We start from the raw sequence: 21,249 nt of genomic DNA, 5'->3' as shown, positions 1-21,249 counted from the left end.
TCAAGTACCCACAGTCAGTGATGGTGTGGGGTGCCATGTCAGCTGCTGGTGTTGGTCCACTGTGTTTCATCAAGGGCAGGGTCAATGCAGCTAGCTATCAGGAGATTTTGGAGCACTTCATGCTTCCATCGGCTGAAATGCTTTATGGAGATGAAGATTTCATTTTTCAGCACGACCTGGCACCTGCTCACAGTGCCAAAACCACTGGTAAATGGTTTACTGACCATGGTATTACTATGCTCAATTGGCCTGCCAACTCTCCTGACCTGAACCCCATAGAGAATCTGTGGGATATTGTGAAGAGAAAGTTGAGAGACGCAAGACCCAACACTCTGGATGAGCTTAAGGCCGCTATTGAAGCATCCTGGGCCTCCATAACATCTCAGCAGTGTCACAGGCTGATTGCCTCCATGCCACGCCGCATTGAAGCAGTCATTTCTGCCAAAGGATTCCCGACCAAGTATTGAGTGCATAACTGAACATTATTATTTGTTGGTTTTTTTGTTTGTTATTAAAAAACACTTTTATTTGATTGGATGGGTGAAATATGCTAATTTATTGAGACAGGTTTTTTGGGTTATCAGGAGTTGTATGCCAAAATCATCAGTATTAAAACAATAAAAGACCTGACAAATTTCAGTTGGTGGATAATGAATCTATAATATATGAAAGTTTAATTGTAATCATTACATTATGGTAAATAATGAAATTTAACACTATATGCTAATTTTTTGAGAAGGACCTGTATATCTCTTCCCTCGTTTACTGTTGCACAACTAAAATACGATTTTCCGTTCCAATGGACCACCAATCATTTGGACTACTTGGGAGTGAAGCTAACTCCAGACTATATACTGCTAATTACCCTCAAATGCTCCGTAATATCCGTTTAATACGTCAGTCATGGGGTAAACTGCATCTCTCCTGGCTTGGCTGCGTACGTGCATTAAAGATGACCATCCTTCCCAAACTGCTCTACCTATTTCGAGTCCTGCCAGTCTTGGTCCCTACCCAATATCTTAAAATAGCTCAACAAGCAGTTAATACCTTTGTTTGGAAGGGCAGCCTCCCCAGAGTAAACAGAGCCACCCTTTACCGCCACCGCCTAAAGGGAGGTTTGGGGGTTCCAAACCTCTCCAAATATTATCAAGCAGCCCAACTGGGTCAACTGACTTTATACCACACCTATACTGAACCCCCTTTGTGGCTTGCTCTAGAGGCCTCAGAGTTCCACTTCAACACTCTTGATACAATATTGTGGAATGCTAAATACCCTTATGTTGGAAACTAATTACAAAGTGCTGACTAGATGGTATTTGACTCCAGCCAGGGTAGCAAAGGCAGTCGCCAACTACTCCCCAAACTGTTTTAGAGGTTGTAACTCTACAGGAGATATGCTTCATATCTGGTGGCTATGTCCAACTGTACGCAGGTTTTGGACCAGGATATACCACCTGATCCTCTCTATAACAAATGTCAACCTCAAGAAAAACCCTTGGGAAGCCCTATTAAACAAGCGTATCCCCAACATTCCTAAATATTCCCGAGCCCTCATCGCATTTATATTTTTAGCAGCTAAGCAAACTATAGCATCGGCATGGAAAAAAACAAACTTGGAACTATCTGGGGTTAAATCACGTCTCTCTTGGTACATGATAAACGCAAAACTATCGGCCATACTCACAGACAAAGTGGGCAAATTTTAACTTATTTGGCTTCCATGGGCAGAATATGCAAACCATACCCCTTTCGCCATACCGGTGTCTCGGATGACGTTCTCTGATTCTCAGAACTTCGATTGAAGTATCCAACTGGGATTGGTTGTAATATAATTTCTTCTCGGGTCTTCCCCCCTCCCTTCCCCCGTCTCCCATTAAGTTTTTTTTTTCTGTTTGTTAGTATGTTAACGGATATATTTCCCTTTTACTTGTTGTATACTGTAACATACGAATATACCACAGTTTTTTTTCCTCTGTACCATATTTGCAAATTTCAATAAAAATTTATTGATTAAAAAAAAAAGAGCTGACATGTCCCAGGAAAGATATCGGTTCAGCGCCGGAGCCCACATCAAAGGGAGGGACCCGACATGCCCAGTACATACATGGCGCATGTGGTGAAGGGGTTAACAAGCTTTGTTAGATGAGCAGGGATAAATGCCAAGCCAGAACCTCACCTAAAGGCAGCCTGTTTTGAAGCGATTGCCTCTAATCAGTGTTGAGCAGAGCCTGCTTCAGGGCTATGAGCCTCTCATCAGTGTTGAGCAGGGCCTGTTTCAGGGCTGCGAGCCTCTAATCAGTGTTGAGCAGGGCCTGTTTCAGGGCTGCGAGCCTCTAATCAGTGTTTAGCAGGGCCTGTTTTAGAATAATTACCTCTCATCAGTGTTGAGCAGAGCCTGTTTCAGGTGTTTGTTTCTCATCAGTGTTGATAAGGGGCTATTTCAGGGTGTTTGCTGTTGTGATAGGCAATTCAGTATCACAATGGACATAGCGGTCAGAGCACATACAGTGATCTGACAATAACCCAAAATAATAGAACGAGCTCTGAGACGTGGGAACTCTGCAGACCGCAATCCCTAATCCTCTCCAAACAACACTAGAGGCAGCCGTGGATTGCGCCTAACTCTGCCTATGCAACTCGGCACAGCCTGAGAAACTAACTAGCCTGAAGATAGAAAATAAGCCTACCTTGCCTCAGAGAAATACCCCAAAGGAAAAGGCAGCCCCCCACATATAATGACTGTGAGTTACATAGTTACATAGTTATTAAGGTTGAAGGAAGACTATATGTCCATCTAGTTCAACCCATAGCCTAACCTAACATGCCCTAACATGTTAAGATGAAAAGACAAACGTAGGGATGAAATAGATTCAGCAAAGTGAGGTCCGACTTTCTTAACAGAGTGAGGATAGGAAAGATAACTTTGCGGTCTACACGAAACTCTAAAGAAAACCACGCAAAGGGGGCAAAAAGACCCTCCGTACCGAACTAACGGCACGGAGGTACACCCTTTGCGTCCCAGAGCTTCCAGCAAAACAATTAGACAAGCTGGACAGAAAAAATAGCAAACAAATAGCAAAGAAGAACTTAGCTATGCAGAGCAGCAGGCCACAGGAATGATCCAGGGAAAAACAAGTCCAACACTGGAACATTGACAGGAAGCATGGATCAAAGCATTAGGTGGAGTTAAGTAGAGAAGCACCTAACGACCTCACCAGATCACCTGAGGAAGGAAACTCAGAAGCCGCAGTACCACTTTCCTAAACAAACGGAAGCTTCCAGAGAGAATCAGCCGAAGTACCACTTGTGACCACAGGAGGGAGCTCTGCCACAGAATTCACAACAGTACCCCCCCCCCTTGAGGAGGGGTCACCGAACCCTCACCAGAGCCCCCAGGCCGACCAGGAGGAGCCACATGAAAGGCACGAACAAGATCGGGAGCATGGACATCAGAGGCAAAAACCCAGGAATTATCTTCCTGAGCATAACCCTTCCATTTAACCAGATACTGGAGTTTCCGTCTTGAAACACGAGAATCCAAAATCTTCTCCACAATATACTCCAATTCCCCCTCCACCAAAACCGGGGCAGGAGGGTCAACAGATGGAACCATAGGTGCCACGTATCTCCGCAACAATGACCTATGGAATACGTTATGTATGGAAAAAGACGAAAAGACACAGGATTAAGAACCTCAGAAATCCTATACGAACCAATGAAACGAGGTTTAAACTTAGGAGAGGAAACCTTCATAGGTATATGACGAGAAGATAACCAAACCAGATCCCCAACACGAAGTCGGGGACCTACACGGCGTCTGCGATTAGCGAAACGTTGAGCCTTCTCCTGGGACAAGGTCAAATTGTCCACTACATGAGTCCAAATCTGCTGCAACCTGTCCACCACAGTATCCACACCAGGACAGTCCGAAGACTCAACCTGTCCTGAAGAGAAACGAGGATGGAACCCAGATTTGCAGAAAAATGGCGAAACCAAGGTAGCCGAGCTGGCCCGATTATTAAGGGCGAACTCAGCCAAAGGCAAAAAGGACACCCAGTCATCCTGATCGGCAGAAACAAAGCATCTCAGATAGGTTTCCAAGGTCTGATTGGTTCGTTCGGTCTGGCCATTAGTCTGAGGATGGAAAGCCGAGGAAAAAGACAAGTCAATGCCCATCCTACCACAAAAGGCTCGCCAAAACCTCGAAACAAACTGGGTACCTCTGTCAGAAACGATATTCTCTGGAATGCCATGCAAACGAACCACATGCTGGAAGAACAATGGCACCAAATCAGAGGAGGAAGGCAATTTAGACAAGGGTACCAGATGGACCATCTTAGAAAAGCGATCACAGACCACCCAAATGACTGACATCTTTTGAGAAACGGGAAGATCTGAAATAAAATCCATAGAGATATGTGTCCAAGGCCTCTTCGGGACCGGCAAGGGCAAAAGCAACCCACTGGCACGAGAACAGCAGGGCTTAGCCCGAGCACAAATCCCACAGGACAGCACAAAAGTACGCACATCCCGCGACAGAGATGGCCACCAAAAGGATCTAGCCACTAACTCTCTGGTACCAAAGATTCCAGGATGACCAGCCAACACCGAACAATGAACCTCAGAGATAACTTTATTCGTCCACCTATCAGGGACAAACAGTTTCTCCGCTGGACAACGATCAGGTTTATTAGCCTGAAATTTTTGCAGCACCCGCCGCAAATCAGGGGAGATGGCAGACACAATTACTCCTTCCTTGAGGATACCCGCCGGCTCAGATAAACCCAGAGAGTCGGGCACAAAACTCCTAGACAGAGCATCTGCCTTCACATTTTTAGAGCCCGGAAGGTAAGAAATCACAAAGTCAAAACGGGCAAAAAACAGCGACCAACGAGCCTGTCTAGGATTCAAACGCTTAGCAGACTCGAGATAAGTCAAGTTCTTATGATCAGTCAATACCACCACGCGATGCTTAGCTCCTTCAAGCCAATGACGCCACTCCTCGAATGCCCACTTCATGGCCAGCAACTCTCGGTTGCCCACATCATAATTTCGCTCAGCAGGCGAAAACTTCCTGAAAAAAAAAGCGCATGGTTTCATCACCGAACAATCAGAACCTCTCTGCGACAAAACAGCCCCTGCTCCAATCTCAGAAGCATCAACCTCGACCTGGAACGGAAGAGAAACATCTGGTTGACACAACACAGGGGCAGAAGAAAAACGACGCTTCAACTCTTGAAAAGCTTCCACAGCAGCAGAAGACCAATTGACCAAATCAGCACCCTTCTTGGTCAAATCGGTCAATGGTTTGGCAATACGATAAAAATTAGCAAAGCCCAGGAACTTTTGCAGACTTTTCAGAGATGTCGGCTGAGTCCAATCATGGATGGCTTGGACCTTAACAGGATCCATCTCGATAGTAGAAGGGGAAAAAAAAGGCAAAACACAGTGCAAAGAAAAAAAAATGGTCTCAGAACTTCTTTTTTCCCTCTATTGAGAATCATTAGCACTTTTGGCTTCCTGTACTGTTGTGATAGGCAATTCAGTATCACAATGGACATAGCGGTCAGAGCACATACAGTGATCTGACAATAACCCAAAATAATAGAACGAGCTCTGAGACGTGGGAACTCTGCAGACCGCAATCCCTAATCCTCTCCAAACAACACTAGAGGCAGCCGTGGATTGCGCCTAACTCTGCCTATGCAACTCGGCACAGCCTGAGAAACTAACTAGCCTGAAGATAGAAAATAAGCCTACCTTGCCTCAGAGAAATACCCCAAAGGAAAAGGCAGCCCCCCACATATAATGACTGTGAGTTAAGATGAAAAGACAAACGTAGGGATGAAATAGATTCAGCAAAGTGAGGCCCGACTTTCTTAACAGAGTGAGGATAGGAAAGATAACTTTGCGGTCTACACAAAACCCTAAAGAAAACCACGCAAAGGGGGCAAAAAGACCCTCCGTACCGAACTAACGGCACGGAGGTACACCCTTTGCGTCCCAGAGCTTCCAGCAAAACAATTAGACAAGCTGGACAGAAAAAATAGCAAACAAATAGCAAAGAAGAACTTAGCTATGCAGAGCAGCAGGCCACAGGAATGATCCAGGGAAAAACAAGTCCAACACTGGAACATTGACAGGAAGCATGGATCAAAGCATTAGGTGGAGTTAAGTAGAGAAGCACCTAACGACCTCACCAGATCACCTGAGGAAGGAAACTCAGAAGCCGCAGTACCACTTTCCTCCACAAACGGAAGCTCCCAGAGAGAATCAGCAGAAGTACCACTTGTGACCACAGGAGGGAGCTCTGCCACAGAATTCACAACAGTTTGCCTTTTATTAGTGTTGAGCAGAGCCTGTTTCGGAGTGATTTCCACTCATCAGTGTTCAGCAGAGTCTGAGTGTCTGAGTACAACACCCTTGAGGCAACCTTTGGGAACTTGCCTCAAAGTTTGTGGTACTCAGCCAGTCAGACTCTGCTCAACACTGATGAGAGGAAATCACTCCAAAACAGGCTCTGCTCAACACTAATAAAAGGCAAACACCCTGAAATAGCCCCTTATCAACACTGATGAGAAACAAACACCTGAAACAGGCTCTGCTCAATACTGATGATAGACAAACACCTGAAACGACTTTGCTCAACACTGATGAGAGGCAAACGCCCTGAAACAGGTCCTGCTCAACACTGATGAGAGGCAATCACTCTGAAACAGGCCCTGCTCAGCAAACAGGCTCTGCTCAACACTTATTAGAGGAAAACACCCCGAAACAGGATCTGCTCAACTCTGATAAGCGACAAATGAGTCCCTGGTTTGGCATTAACTGGTAAGGTGGAATCCTATCTTAGATGGTACTTTTGAGACTGCTCTCTCCTGGAACAAAAGAAAGTAATTTGTATACTTGGTGATTGAGTATAATCTCTACATTCCTAAAGAAACCTGGCAGCATCACTCTGACCAGAAGTACCAGAGATGTGTAACTTGTACATTCAGAAACCATGTAAGAGACACAAAGATTATTCACAAACTTCTAGGAAGAGCCAATCTATAAAATGTAACATGACGTGGACCTTTTTTTGCTGAGCTATAGCTGAAGAGTTGCTGACAAACCATGCGCCTCCGCAGTATACTGCCCTGCCATCTGGCTCTGATATAGCGGTATAGTGTGACCTCTTATCACGGATTCATTTACCACTGAAGTATCACTTTACACATTCACTTGTTGCTTTTATTTTTACAATGTCAGTTCTCCTTTAAACCATTTCATCTGCGCTGAGCAGAAAAATACAACAATAGAGAAGTTCCTGCTCTGTCGGGAGTCTACTTCCCTAACTGCTGTTTATTTTGTGTCATGAATTTTTTATTATTTTGTTCAACATTCCTATTGTTTTCTACCTTAATTTCCAACTTGCGGATTTGAACTTTACCACCATTGTGATTTTAGCAAACCACAATTTATTATTGAAAAACAAATTCCAACACGTAGTATTTGTTTACTTAGAAAAAGTAATGATTCAAGTTTTAGCAAAGACTTGTCTGCAAAAACCAGTTACTACATTTCAACTCGCTACTTTAATCCTTTATTTATCAAGGCCGTAAAAACAAAATCCAAAAAAACACTTGCAATATTTTTCCCATACGTTGAATGGTAAAATGTACTCCAACTCGACACGTAAAAAGAACAAAAACGAGCAAGCTGTCATATGGATGTGTGGATGGAAAAAAAATAAAGTTATGGTGTTTGGAAGAGGAGGAAAAAAATAAAAGTGCAAAGATGCTGCATCTGTCGCTCTTTCATGGACATGAAAAACTCATTTTAGTAAATCTTAAAAAATGTTTTCTTTACTAAAAAAAAAAACGTATTTCTAATACGCAGGGAATGACCACTTGATCTGAGCGTGGACTCCGCTCTCTTTGTGTAAACGCTAGGATTTATTGCATCACTTGAAGTGGAGTTAAACATCCTCAGTGCGGCTGAGATGGATAGTATCCCTAATGTGACAGTTCACGGGAAGCCGCCATTGTGTGAGGCTCGTGTCTACTTTGTCGCAGTTTATTGTCTCCTCTCTGCATTTCTTTGTATTTTGCTTAATACCCCATTGAAGACGTTGTGACCCGTAGACAGCCCACCGTGGCTAGCTCTTGTCTTCTTTTAATACATGACTTAACACGACTTCCCTGTGCAACAACACGGCTCCAGGAGGCAACGCTGCTCATCTGATGCTTATTTAAGCACAGTTTAGAACAAATATCCTTATCACGAGGCTCGTGTAAAAGAAAAGTACGGCCTGTGCTGCATATAACAACATTAGGATTAGTGATGGACATTAGTTGGTGCTCTGTGTGATTTGGAGGAAAGGATTTTTATCTTACTGCCACCACTTAGTTTATGTCTTTTCTTTGGACCATTCATATGTGTACATGGCTGCTCTGTATTTATTGCTCCAGTAAACATGGATACCAATGCACTTCTACACGCTGCCCTAAATGTTTTATGGAGCGTGCAAAATTGTTTCTTTTGTTTGCGGTGCCTAAAAATAGAAAACATATGGGCAGCGAGTTATTAGAGAACTTTCATAGGCTATAACGAAACATGTCACCTCCAAAAACGATATTTACTTTACTCACTGACATAGCGCCATTAATTCCACAGCACTTTACAGATGTCATGACTGTCCTCACAACCTAGATTCCCTATGACTATGTCTTTGGAGTGTGGGCGGAAACCAGAGGAAACCCATGCAAACACGGGGAGAACATGCAAACTCCTTGCAGATGTTGTCCTTGGTGGGATTTGAACCAAGGACCCCAGCGCTGCAAGGCTGCAGTGCTAACCACTGAGCCACCCATACACTGCTAACCACTGAGCCACCCATACAGTGCTAACCACTGAGCCACCCATACAGTGCTAACCACTGAGCCACCATACAGGGCTGACCACTGAGCCATCATACAGTTCTAACCACTGAGCCACCTATACAGTGCTAACCACTGAGCCACCCATACAGTGCTAACCACTGAGCCACCATACAGGGCTGACCACTGAGCCATCATACAGTTCTAACCACTGAGCCACCATACAGTTCTAACCACTGAGCCACCATACAGTTCTAACCACTGAGCAGATATTTACTTGCAGATATTGTGATAATCTGAAGGTAAATAGTGTGTCAGGCAGGTTTACTGGAAGTGTGACTGCAGGGAGAAATAGAAACGATATTATTAAGAGTACTAGATTGTGGCCCGATTCTAACGCATCGGGTATTCTAGAATATGCATGTCCCCGTAGTATATGGACAATGATGATTCCAGAATTTGCGGCAGACTGTGCCCGTCGCTGATTGGTCGAGGCAACCTTTAGGACATCATCGTCGCCATGGCAACCATTATGACATCTACGTCGATACTGTGCCCGTCGCTGAATCAGAAACGTGAGATGTCTACGTCCTTTATGACATCATCAGAATTTGCGGCAGACTGTGCCCGTCGCTGATTGGTCGAGGCAACTTTTATGACATCATCGTCGCCATGGCAACCATTATGGCATCTACATCGATACTGTGCCCGTTGCTGATTGGTCGAGGCCGCCAGGCCTCGACCAATCAGAGACACGGGATGTCTTCGTCCTTTATGACATCATCGTCGCTGTGCCCGTCGGCGCTGTGACCGAGGCCGCCAGGCCTCGACCAATCAGAGACGCGGGATTTCCAGGACAGACAGACAGACAGAAAGACAGACAGACAGACGGAAAAACCCTTAGACAATTATATATATAGATGGTAACACGACCAATTTCTCCTCTTACATAAAGAACAAACCGATAATTCTGATCAGACTATGACCAAAGTGTCATCTCATCAGTTGTTCTCATACATGGAAAGAGAAAAAATTGTTTTTCCACCTTTTCCTTACTGTCAGTCCGTGAAAATCAGCCTACACTTGGATGCCATTGATCCAATTTTTCAGACCACATTCACATGTCATATGATCCAATTTTTTTATGGATCCATAGACTTACATTGTCGATTTTGATCTGACTCCTTGAGTACACAGTAAACAATTGTCGTTAGTGGGAAGGCTCATTTCATGATATTCAAGCAGTAAAAACAGGCTTCCGATCACCAGATGATTGAGCTAATGCTACGTTCACATTTGCGTTGTTGGGCGCAGCGTCATCGACGCAACCCACAACGCATATACACAACGCAGCGTTTTCTGGCGCATGCGTTGTCATAAAATAGTAAAGTTCTGGAATTTTGGCGCAGGGAAAACACTACAAGTAGCGTCGTCCTCTGCGCCCTGTCTGGTGCGTCAAAACGACGCATGCGTCGTAAAACGCATTACAACGCATACCGGCGCATGTCCATGCCCCCCCATGTTAAAGATAGGGGCCCATGACGCATGCGTCGGTATCCGTCGACGACGCTGCGCCCAACAATGCAAATGTGAACGTACTGTTAGCGGTCCTTGTTGGGCTAAATGATCTTCTGGACTGCACAACAGAGCATCGTTCTTGTCAGCTGATCTTCCTGCGTAAACAGGACATGTGCTGCTGAGAACAATGGCAACCTATGTTACCAAAAAAAGAGGCTGATAGGTGTTCTTTAGTGTCACACATTGTGTAATGTAACGGACTTTTACAGTTACCGCTCGGCGCTCACTATACAGTGAGAGCGGCTGTAATCACTCCTCTGCACACTGATGACAGCCTGCTCTGCAGCCCTTGTATGCGGCGTGTGTGCAGAGCAAGCTGTCAATCAAGTGCAGGCGAGTGATTGGTGACTAACCTCTCCTTGCACCACCCGGATGACTGGAAGCAAGCGGCTGCAGAGAGAATAACATTTCGTTTTCTCCTTGTAGCCGCTATTCCAATAAGCCAGACTTGCTTTAATCACTATTTACCTGCAGATGACCACTATACCTACGGGTAAATAGTATTTTTTGAGGTGACAGGTTCCCTTTACATCTACCGTAATCTTATCCAAATGCCACATTGTTTTTATAGGGAAAATGAGCTTTTGTTGATTCTATTCAGGCTAAGTTCACATGTTCAGCATTTGGTCAGTTTGTTACATCAGTATTTGTATTTCAAATGTATTTATTGATTTTTAAAGGGGAAAGGAAGGGGTAGATAGAAAACAGGAAAGGAGGAAGGGTATCAAACAGGTATAATGGTAAGGGAGGGAAAGGAAAAAAGGCAAAGAAATGGGAAAATTAGAATAACAACCCTATAAAGATAGGGAAAAGACAAGTGCACATACTAGTTACATTTATAAGACATAATTAAATGTTGCTGAAAAGTATCTGTAAGCCAAAACCAGGAGTGGGTGATAAATACAGAAGTGGTGCATATGTTTCTATTATACTTTTCCTCTATTTGTTCCACTCCTGTTATTGGCTTACAAATACTGATGTAAAATACTGACCAAATACTGAACGTGGCCTAAATCTCTAGCATATCAATTTCTGTTGTGGAAACACACCTTTTACTTTTTACTTTTTATTTTTTAAGCGAGGACCCTTAGGCCGGGGTCACACTTGCATGTGTAACTCGCACGAGTCTCTCGCCTCAATACTTGGCGCTGCCGCCAGCACTCGGGCCCGGAGCGTTCAGCTGCACATAAATACAGGCATCCATGCAGTTCCAGGTATTGAGGCGAGAGACTCGTGCGAGTTTCTCGCATTACACATGCAACTGTGACCCCGACCTTAGTCTGCATGGTGCATCAGTGACCTGGCATTTTGTTGCATTTTTTGGTACATACATAAAAAAAAGACATACATACAAATGCACGAAAATATGCATGGATTTCAGATGCAGAAAAACTGCAGATTTCAGTTTGGAAATCCGGATGTAAAATCTGCAACAAATGCATTCCGTGTGAACCCAAACTTATGGGGGCACTATAAAAAGGGGCATGTAAAAAATGTGCCAATGTGTGCATATCGTATGTGAGTTGGGGCATGTAATAATAGTAAAATCATCCAAAATAGCATTTAAATAAATATCTGTGTGTGTGTGCAGGCTCGGACTGGCCCACAGGGTAACAGGGGAATCCCCCGGTGGGCCCCTGTGTAGATCTGGCCCCCCAACCCCACTGTATGGGTAGTACATGGCATAATTCACTTGATTCACTCTGTACAGAAAAAAGCAGCATCTCATCATTCATTAACCACACTACCCAGTTTATTATTATATATAGAGATATAGGTAAACTTTTGAACAAGGGTATTGTGATATTTTCATAAAGGTGAAAAGGGCCCCCCCCCCCAAAGTCAATTTTACTGGTGGCCCCTTGACACCCCAGTCTGACACTGTGTGTGTATATATTATCATTATACATTTTTATAGCACCACTTATTCCATGGCGCTTTACATGTGAACGGGGGAATATAGACAAGTACAATAAACATGAGTAACACAAGGCACACACAAGTACAGGAAGGAGAGGACCCTGCCCGCGAGGGCTCACAGTCTACAGGGGATGGGTGAGGATACACTATATATATGTGTGTGTGTGTGTGTGTATCTGCCACTGTGTACATGTTGTGTATGAGTTGGGTGTATGTAGTAATAATAAAAACATCCAAAATAGCATGCAGTTTTATGAAAAAAATTGGGCACCCCTCTTAAGCTTAATGTTTTATAAAAATTGTTTTTTTGCAACAGCTATTTCAGTTTCATATATCTAATAACTGTTGGACACAGTAATGTTTCTGCCTTGAAATGAGGTTTATTGTACTAACAGAAAATGTGCAATCTGCATTCAAACAAAATTTAACAGGTGCATAAGTATGGGCAACCCACCAGAAAAGTGACATTAATATTTAGTAGATCCTCCTTTTGCAAAAATAACAGCCTCTAGTCGCTTCCTGTAGCTTTTAATGAGTTCCTGGATCCTGGATGAAGGTATTTTTGACCATTCCTCTTTACAAAACAATTCCAGTTCAGTTAAGTTTGATGGTCGCCGAGCATGGACAGCCCTCTTCAAATGATCCCACAGATGTTCAATGATATTCAGGTCTGGGGAATGGGATGGCCATTCCAGAACAGTGTAATTGTTCCTCTGCATGAATGCCTGAGTAGATTTGGAGCCGTGTTTTGGATCATTGTCTTGCTGAAAGATCCATCCCCTGCGTAACTTCAACTTTGTCACTGATTCATGAACATTATTGTCAAAAAACTGCTGATACTGAGAGGAATCCATTAGGGTTGAGCGACCTTTACTTTTATAGGATCGGGTCGGGTTTCACGAAACCCGACTTTTTCAAAAGTCGGGTCGAGTGAAATCGGCCGATCCTATAAAAAAGTCGGGGTCGGCCGAAACCCGAAACCCAATGCAGTGCATTGGGTTTCCATGGTTCCCAGGGTCTGAAGGAGAGGAAACTCTCCTTCAGGCCCTGCGATCCATATTTTAGTGTAAAATAAAGAATTAAAATAAAAAATATCGCTATACTTACCCTCTGACGCGCCCTGGTACTAACCGGGAACCTTCCTCCTTCGAATCAGCGCTTCAAGGACCTTGCGGTGATGTCGCGGTGACGTCGCGGCTTGTGATTGGTCGCGCGACCGCCCATGTGACCGCTCGCGCAACCAATCAGAAGCCGTGACGTCACCGAAGGTCCTTCAAGCGCTGATTCTTAGGAAGGAAGGCTGTCGGAAAGAAGCAGGGCACGTCCGAGGGTGAGTATATTCCTATTAGGTATATACTCACCCTCGGACGCGCCCTGCTTCTTTCCGACAGCCTTCCTTCCTAAGAATCAGCGCTTGAAGGACCTTCGGTGACGTCACGACTTCTGACGGTCGGTCGCGCGACCAATCACAAGCCGCGACGTCACCGTGACGTCACCGCAAGGTCCTGGAAGCGCTGATTCGAAGGAGGAAGGTTCCCGGTTAGTACCAGGGCGCGTCAGAGGGTAAGTATAGCGATATTTTTTATTTTAATTCTTTATTTTACACTTAAATCTGAATTCCGATACCAATTCCCGATATCTTAAACATATTCCGATTCCAGAATTCCGATTCCAGATTCAGAAGATCGCCGACTTCATGGCCGACCCCACACCTTGCCAAAAGTCGGCGACTTCTGAATATTACCGACCCGTTTCGCTCAACCCTAGAATCCATGCGTCCCTCAACTTTAACAAGATTCTCGGTGTCGGCATTGGCCACACAGCCCCAAAGCATGATGGCACCTCCACCAAATTTTACTGTGGGTAGCAAGTGTTTTTCTTGGAATGCGGTGTTTTTTGGCCGCCATGCATAACGCCTTTTTGTATGACCAAACAACTCAATCTTGGTTTCATCAGTCCATAGGACCTTCTTCCAAAAAGAAATAGGCTTCTCCAAATGTGCTTTTGCATACCTCAGCCGACTCTGTTTATGGCGTGCTTGCAGAAACGGCTTCTTTCGCATCACTCTCCCATACAGCTTCTCCTTGTGCAAAGTTTGTTGTATAGTTGACCGATGCACAGTGACACCATCTGCAGCAAGTTGATGCTGCAGCTCTCTAGAGGTGGTCTGAGGATTGTCCATGACTGATCTCACCATTCTTCTCTGCCTTTCTGATGTTTTTCTTGGCCTGCCACTTCTGGCCTTAACAAGAACTGTACCTGTGTTCTTCCATTTCCTTACTATGTTCCTCACAGTGGAAATTGACAGGTTAAATCTCTGAGACAGCTTTTTGTATCCTTCCCCTTAACAACTAAGTTGAATAATCTTTGTTTCCAGATCATTAGACAGTTGTTTTGAGGAGCCCATGATGCCACTCTTCAGAGGAGATTCAAACAGGAGAACCATTTGCAAGTGGCCACTTTAAGTAGCTTTTCTCATGATTGCATACACCTGGCTATGAAGTTCAAAGCTCAATGAGGTTAGAAAACAAAAAAAAAAAGTGCTTTAGTAAGTCAGCAAAAAGTAGGTAGGAGTATTTAAAACAAGAAAATGATAAGGGTGCCCATACTTATGCACCTGACAAATTTTGTTTGAATGCAGATTGCACATTTTCTGTTAGTACAATAAACCTCATTTCAAGGCAGAAACATTACTGTGTCCAACAGTTATTAGATATATGAAACTGAAATAGCTGTTGCAAAAAAAACAACAAATTTTATAAACATTAAGCTTAAGATTTATAGGGGTGCCCAAACTTTTTAATATAACTGTATATCTTTATATATATATATATATATATATATATATATATATATATATATATATATATATATATATATATATAATTGTCTATGGGTCACTTCCGTTTTTCAGTCTGTCTGTCTGTCTGTCTTTCTGTCTGTCTTTCTGTCACGGATATTCATTGGTCGCGGCCTCTGTCTGTCATGGAAATCCAAGTCGCTGATTGGTCGTGGCAAAACAGCCACGACCAATCAGCAACGGGCACAGTCTGGAAGAAAATGGCCGACCTTACTCCCCGCAGTCAGTGCCCAGCGCCCGCATACTCCCCTCCGGTCACCGCTCACACAGGGTTAATGGCGGCGGTAACGGACCGCGTTATGCCGCCGGTAACACACTCCGTAACTGCTGCTATTAACCCTGTGTGTCCCCAACTTTTTACTATTGATGCTGCCTATGCGGCATCAATATTAAAAATATTCTCACCCTCCGCAGTCCGACGAGCCGCTCGCGCCGGCCGCCATCTTCCGTTCCCAGCGATGCATTGCGAAATTACCCAGAAGAATTAGCGGTCTTGCGAGACCGCTAAGTCATCTGGGTAATTTCGCAATGCATCCTGGGCACGGAAGATGGCGGCAGCCATGCGCGTATCGCTGGAGCTTCGGTGGATCCCAGGGGGTGAGTATATAACTATTTTTTATTTTGAAGGGACACTGTCACCTGAATTTGGAGGGAACAATCTTCAGCCATGGAGGCGGGGTTTTTGGGTGTTTGATTCACCCTTTCCTTACCCGCTGGCTGCATGCTGGCTGCAATATTGGATTGAAGTTCATTCTCTGTCCTCCGTAGTACATGCCTGCGCAAGGCAATCTTGCCTTGCGCAGGCGTGTACTATGTAGGACAGAGAATGAACTTATAGCCTGTGCTATATACTATGTGGCTGCTATATACATACATACATAAATACATATTCTAGAACAGGGGTCCCCAACTCCAGTCCTCAAGGCCCACCAACAGGTCATGTTTTCAGGATTTCCTTTGCATTGCACAGGTGATGCAATTATTACCTGGGCAAGACTAAGGAAATCCTGAAAACATGACATGTTGGTGGGCCTTGAGGACTGGAGTTGGGGACCCCTGTTCTAGAATACCCGATGCGTTAGAATCGGGCCACCATCTAGTATATATATATATATGTATATACTAGCTATTGAACCCGTTCTACGCCCGGGTGGCGAGCATTTATATTGGTATATGGTCTCCATCCTGGTATGTGCTGCTCCATCCTGCGTCCCCATCCTGTCATGTGCTTCTCCCATCCTGCGCCCCCATTCTGTCATGTGCTGCTGCCATCCTGCGCCCCCATTCTGACATGTGCTGTTCCCATCCTGCACCCCCGTTCTGTCATGTGCTGCTCCCATCCTGCGCCCCCGTTCTGTCATGTGCTGCTCCCATCCTGTGCCTCCATTCTGTCATTTGCTGCTCCCATCCTGCGCCCCCGTTCTGTCATGTGCTGCTGCCATCCTGCACCCCCGTTCTGTCATGTGCTGCTGCCATCCTGCACCCCCGTTCTGTCATGTGCTGCTGCCATCCTGCACCCCCATTCTGTCATGTGCTGCTGCCATCCTGCACCCCCGTTCTGTCATGTGCTGCTCCATCCTGCGCCCCCATTCTGTCATGTGCTGTTCCCATCCTGCACCCCCGTTCTGTCATGTGCTGTTCCCATCCTGCGCCCCCGTTCTGTCATGTGCTGCTCCCATCCTGCGCCCCCGTTCTGTCATGTGCTGCTCCCATCCTGCGCCTCCGTTCTGTCATGTGCTGCTCCCATCCTGCGCCTCCATCCTGTCATGTGCTGCTCCCATCCTGCGACCCGGTTCTGTCATGTGCTGCTTCCATCTTGCACCCCCGTTCTGTCATGTGCTGCTGCCATCCTGCACCCCCGTTCTGTCATGTGCTGCCCTATTCTGTCATGTGCTGCTCCCATCCCGCGCCCCCGTTCTGTCATGTGCTGCTCTCATCTTGTGCCACCGTTCTTTAATTTGCTGCTCCCATCCATATGCCCCATACGCTGCTCCATAATATATGCCCCGTATCAGGTGGCGTAAGTAACAAATAGCTGTGGCATGAAGTGCCACAGCCTCATGCCACAGCAATTTGTTACTTGCGCCACCTGATTTCTTTCCGCCGCCATTTTCTTGGTCCTCCTGCTGCCAGAATCGGCGCCTGCGCAGTCCGCGCTTTCCGGCGCCATTTTCTTGAAGACACACTGCAGTAGTGTGTCTTCAAGAAAATGGCGCCGGAAAGCGCGGACTGCGCAGGCGCCGATTCCGGCAGGAGGACGAAGAAAATGGGCGGAAAGGAATGGCGTAAGTAACAAATTGCTGTGGCATGAAGTGCCACAGCATAATCAGGGCGCAAATATGTGCACGGTGACCCCCTGCTCCCGGCAGTCCGCGCCTTCCGGCGCCATTTTTTTTCCCTGACACTCTATAATGTAACGCTAGGAGCGTCGCGCCTGCGCAGTCTATAAAGGCTTCGGACAGAGTGACACTCACAGCGTTATATTATATATATATATATATATATATATATATATATATATATATATATATATATATATATATATATACATAAACATGACAGGACTGGCATGTCAGAGTGAGGAGACTTGTACACCATGCATGCTCCACTGGGAAATTAAATATGCAAATTCAAATTCTGTCTTCAGACAAGTAGAGGAGTTGAACTCTATAGCACCACCCATTGGAAGTAGCGATCTTACACAAGGAGCCTTGCAATATGATTTAGGATAAGAGCCAAACCAGAATCTGTTTGCAGACACAATGTTTCCAGGGTATTGCCCCTTGTCAGTGCAAAGTATGAACTCTGATTTGGTTAGGTGAGAGGCTTAACACTGGGATCTAAGGGTATGTGCACACATCAGGATTTCTTGCAGAAATTTTCCCTGACAAAAACCGGACATTTCTGCCAGAAATCTGCATGCGATTTTACCGCGTCTTTGGTGCGTTTTTTGTGCGTTTTTTCCCAAATGCATAGAATTGCGGGAAAAACGCAGAAAATCCGCAAAAATTAATGAACATGCTCATTTTTTTACCGCGATGCGTTTTTTTTCGCGGGAAAAAAACGCATCCATGTGCACAAAACATGCAGAATGCATTCTAAATGATAGAGTGCATAATGTATGCGGTTTTAATTAGTTTTTATAGCGTTTTTAGCGCGAAAAAACGTGGAAAAAAAAAAACCTGAACGTGTGCACATAGCCTAAAGGGTATGCATGGCAGTTAGCTCTCCCCACTCTAACATGTACATGTGAGTATATATATGTGTGCGTACATCTATGTATATATAGGTATACAGTATACACATAGTCGCTCTGTACACAGATGGCAGCACTATGAGGCAGCTCTCCGGTCCGGACTATGCCCTGTCAGCAGTCATTGTGTCTGGGTCTGGCAGTGTATAAGTTTGTCCTCGCCGGCTTCCGTCGTCTGCTCCATCTCCCTCCTCCCTATCTGCAGACTGGAGACAGGGAATAATCAGTCAGCGCTGAGGCAGGAGGACAGGCAGGAGGTAGGTGCTGTGTGCTGCAGCCACATTGGGTGTGCTGGTATCACTGTGCTCTCAGGGCTTCTCCCCACACTTCGCTTATGGCACTTTTTCCTACATAGGGGGCATGCTCCAATTATTGTTGTCACCCCCTACCCCAAATCCAGACCCTGCACTGCAGGAAAAGCCTAGTGCTTCCTCTAGTGGGTCACTAAGGGCTTGGAGCCCTCCTGATTATACAGCCACAACAGGGGGGATCCTTCATGGTGTCAGCCCCTGTGGTTGGAGCAGTGATGTCTATAGGTGCTGCTGTATACTGCAATAAACCCTATATCAGGGGAGCAGGCAGTTATAGAGAGGGGAAGAATCTGTAAATCTCCCTGCAGATCTTGTGTATAAATATTCCAGTTATTTAAATTTATTTATTTTTTTTTTTTGATTGTTGAAAGTAACTTGTCCCTCATTAACAATGATACCTTACTTGTAGCCATCCGATGCATCGGAGAAATCTAGGCTGGATTTGCACTGGGGAGTCGTTGTGCACTGGGGAGTCGTTGTGCACTGGGGAGTCGTTGTGCACTGGGGAGTCGTTGTGCACTGGGGAGTCGTTGTGCACTGGGGAGTCGTTGTGCACTGGGGAGTCGTTGTGCACGGTCAAGTGCATTGCCACGCCTCTAGAGCACAGCCTAATTTGCAAATGGTTTGTACACTAGTTTCTTATTTGTGGAGTATCAGATCTCTGCAAAAAAAAAAAGTGTAATTTTTATTAAGGGACAGGCACCTGTGCCCCCAAAAAGGGTTCCGCTTGAGTAGTGACATGATAGGATGCGTTCTTGGCAGATGCAAGTGATTATTATGTCTTGTTGCTTTAGTCGGCGTCTGGGTACAAAAATCCACTAAACTTCTGTCAGTGTGACTCCTAATATAGCAGTATCCTGTTAAGGATGCACCTCCTCTATTTAAAAGGGGGCACTGCAGCCTAAAACCTGACTGTTCCTGTCATTGCCAAAGGGTTTGATTGGAGTGACTGGCACCTTCATACAAGTCCAGTAGTGTGGGGGTGAAGTTGAGTTCCCCATTTTAGCAGTGTGGGGGTGGGCGGGATCCCACTTTTAAGGAAATTCTTAAATCTTAGAAGGTGCCCCCAGTGATCATCAGAATGAAGGACACAGTCTATGGGGTGTACCTGGATGATGTCAATGTTTCTTAAGCGTTGCAGGTTTAGGTAAAGTGCTCACAACCTTAACTTTGCAATTTATCCGAATGACACTTGTAAAAATCCATCCAAGTGCTGCAGAATCGACCTCCTATTCACAAGTGTGCCGTAGATTTTCTGCATCACGCTCTTAAGCTGTGTGCACACGTTGCGTTTTTGTTCAGCGCAGATTTGTAGAATACTTGAAGGATTCCTAGTCACAGCAAACTGAATGAGGTTTCTGAAGTCTCATGGACACGTTGCTTATTTTTTCCTTGCAGATTTAAATCTTCAGCATTTCAATTCTTTCAGCATTTTTGCTGCATATTTCACCCATACTAACGAGTTGGGGAAAAATATACCACAAAAACGCATGTAAAAATGCCCTGGATTTTCTGCAGAGTTTTTCCTGCCAACAGATGCAGAAATGGTGGAGAAATGTTCCCTGCAATTGTTTTACGTGTGCACATACCCATTTTCGCAGCTTTTCTTTTTTTCTTTGGGTGGCTTAAATACTGCATTTTGCCATGGCAGCGACATGAATGAGATTTCAAAAATTTCATGCATACTTTTTTTTTTTTTTTTTTTTTAAACCTGCTGCAAGCCAGTTTTCAGTGTTTTTTTGCAACATATTCGACCATTTAAAAAAAAAAAAAAAATAAAAAAAAAAAATTCAAGTAGTAACACTGCAAACTATGCCAAAAACACTTTACTATGTTCACATGTTGCGTTTTTTTTAATGCAAGTTTTAGGCTACTTTCACACAACAGTTTTTTGCCTTCAGGCAAAATCTGGTGCAAATTGTGAAAAACTAATGCGCCAGATCCGTTTTTTGGCTTGATCCCTTTTTGTTTATCGGGCATACAATTTTTACGAGAGAGAGATGCATGATTTCTGTACAAAAAAATGGATCCGGTGGCCGGATTCAGCAATTTCTTCTTGCGATTCATACGTTTTTGGCCGGTTCAGTCGCTGTACGGTTTTCCGTTGGACTGAAAAAACATTCCTCTGTACGTTTTCTCTGTAAATTTTTATTTTTTTATTTTTGAGGGAGGGCACTAAACTTTATAGGCATTCGCGAGAGTTAGGTTATGTGCACACGTAGCGGATTAGGCTTAGGAATTTCTGGTGCGGATTCTGCCTCTCCTGGCAGAAAACGCACCTGCGGTTCCGCAGCGTTTTTTGTACGTTTTTGCTGCGGTTTTCTTGCGGGTTTGCTGCGGTTTTTACCCCTGCGATTTTCTATAATGGAATGGGTACAGAAACACTGCAGATTCACAAAAAAGTGACATGCTACTTCTTTTAAACCGCAGCGGATTTTCTGCAAAGTGTGCACAGCATTTTTTTTT

At 44.7% G+C, this 21,249-nt stretch overlaps 1 protein-coding gene across 3 annotated transcripts in view; it reads left to right on the top strand.

Annotated features, from left to right (window-relative positions):
• Positions 1 to 18,697: 18,697 nt before the first annotated feature.
• The window catches only part of MAPKBP1 (mitogen-activated protein kinase binding protein 1), a 148,620-nt gene continuing 146,068 nt past the window's right edge, over positions 18,698 to 21,249 (top strand). For all 3 annotated transcript variants that reach the window (XM_069732530.1, XM_069732529.1, XM_069732528.1), the window contains exon 1: positions 18,698 to 18,729. The gene's annotated coding sequence lies outside the window, so the exon portion shown is untranslated. The remainder of the gene's footprint in view (positions 18,730 to 21,249) is intronic.

This window comes from Ranitomeya imitator, chromosome 1 (genome assembly GCF_032444005.1).
Source record: "Ranitomeya imitator isolate aRanImi1 chromosome 1, aRanImi1.pri, whole genome shotgun sequence".
Lineage (NCBI taxonomy): Eukaryota > Metazoa > Chordata > Amphibia > Anura > Dendrobatidae > Ranitomeya > Ranitomeya imitator.
The sequence above is the reverse complement of the archived record's forward strand: the minus strand, read 5'-3'. Positions and strand labels throughout refer to the sequence as shown.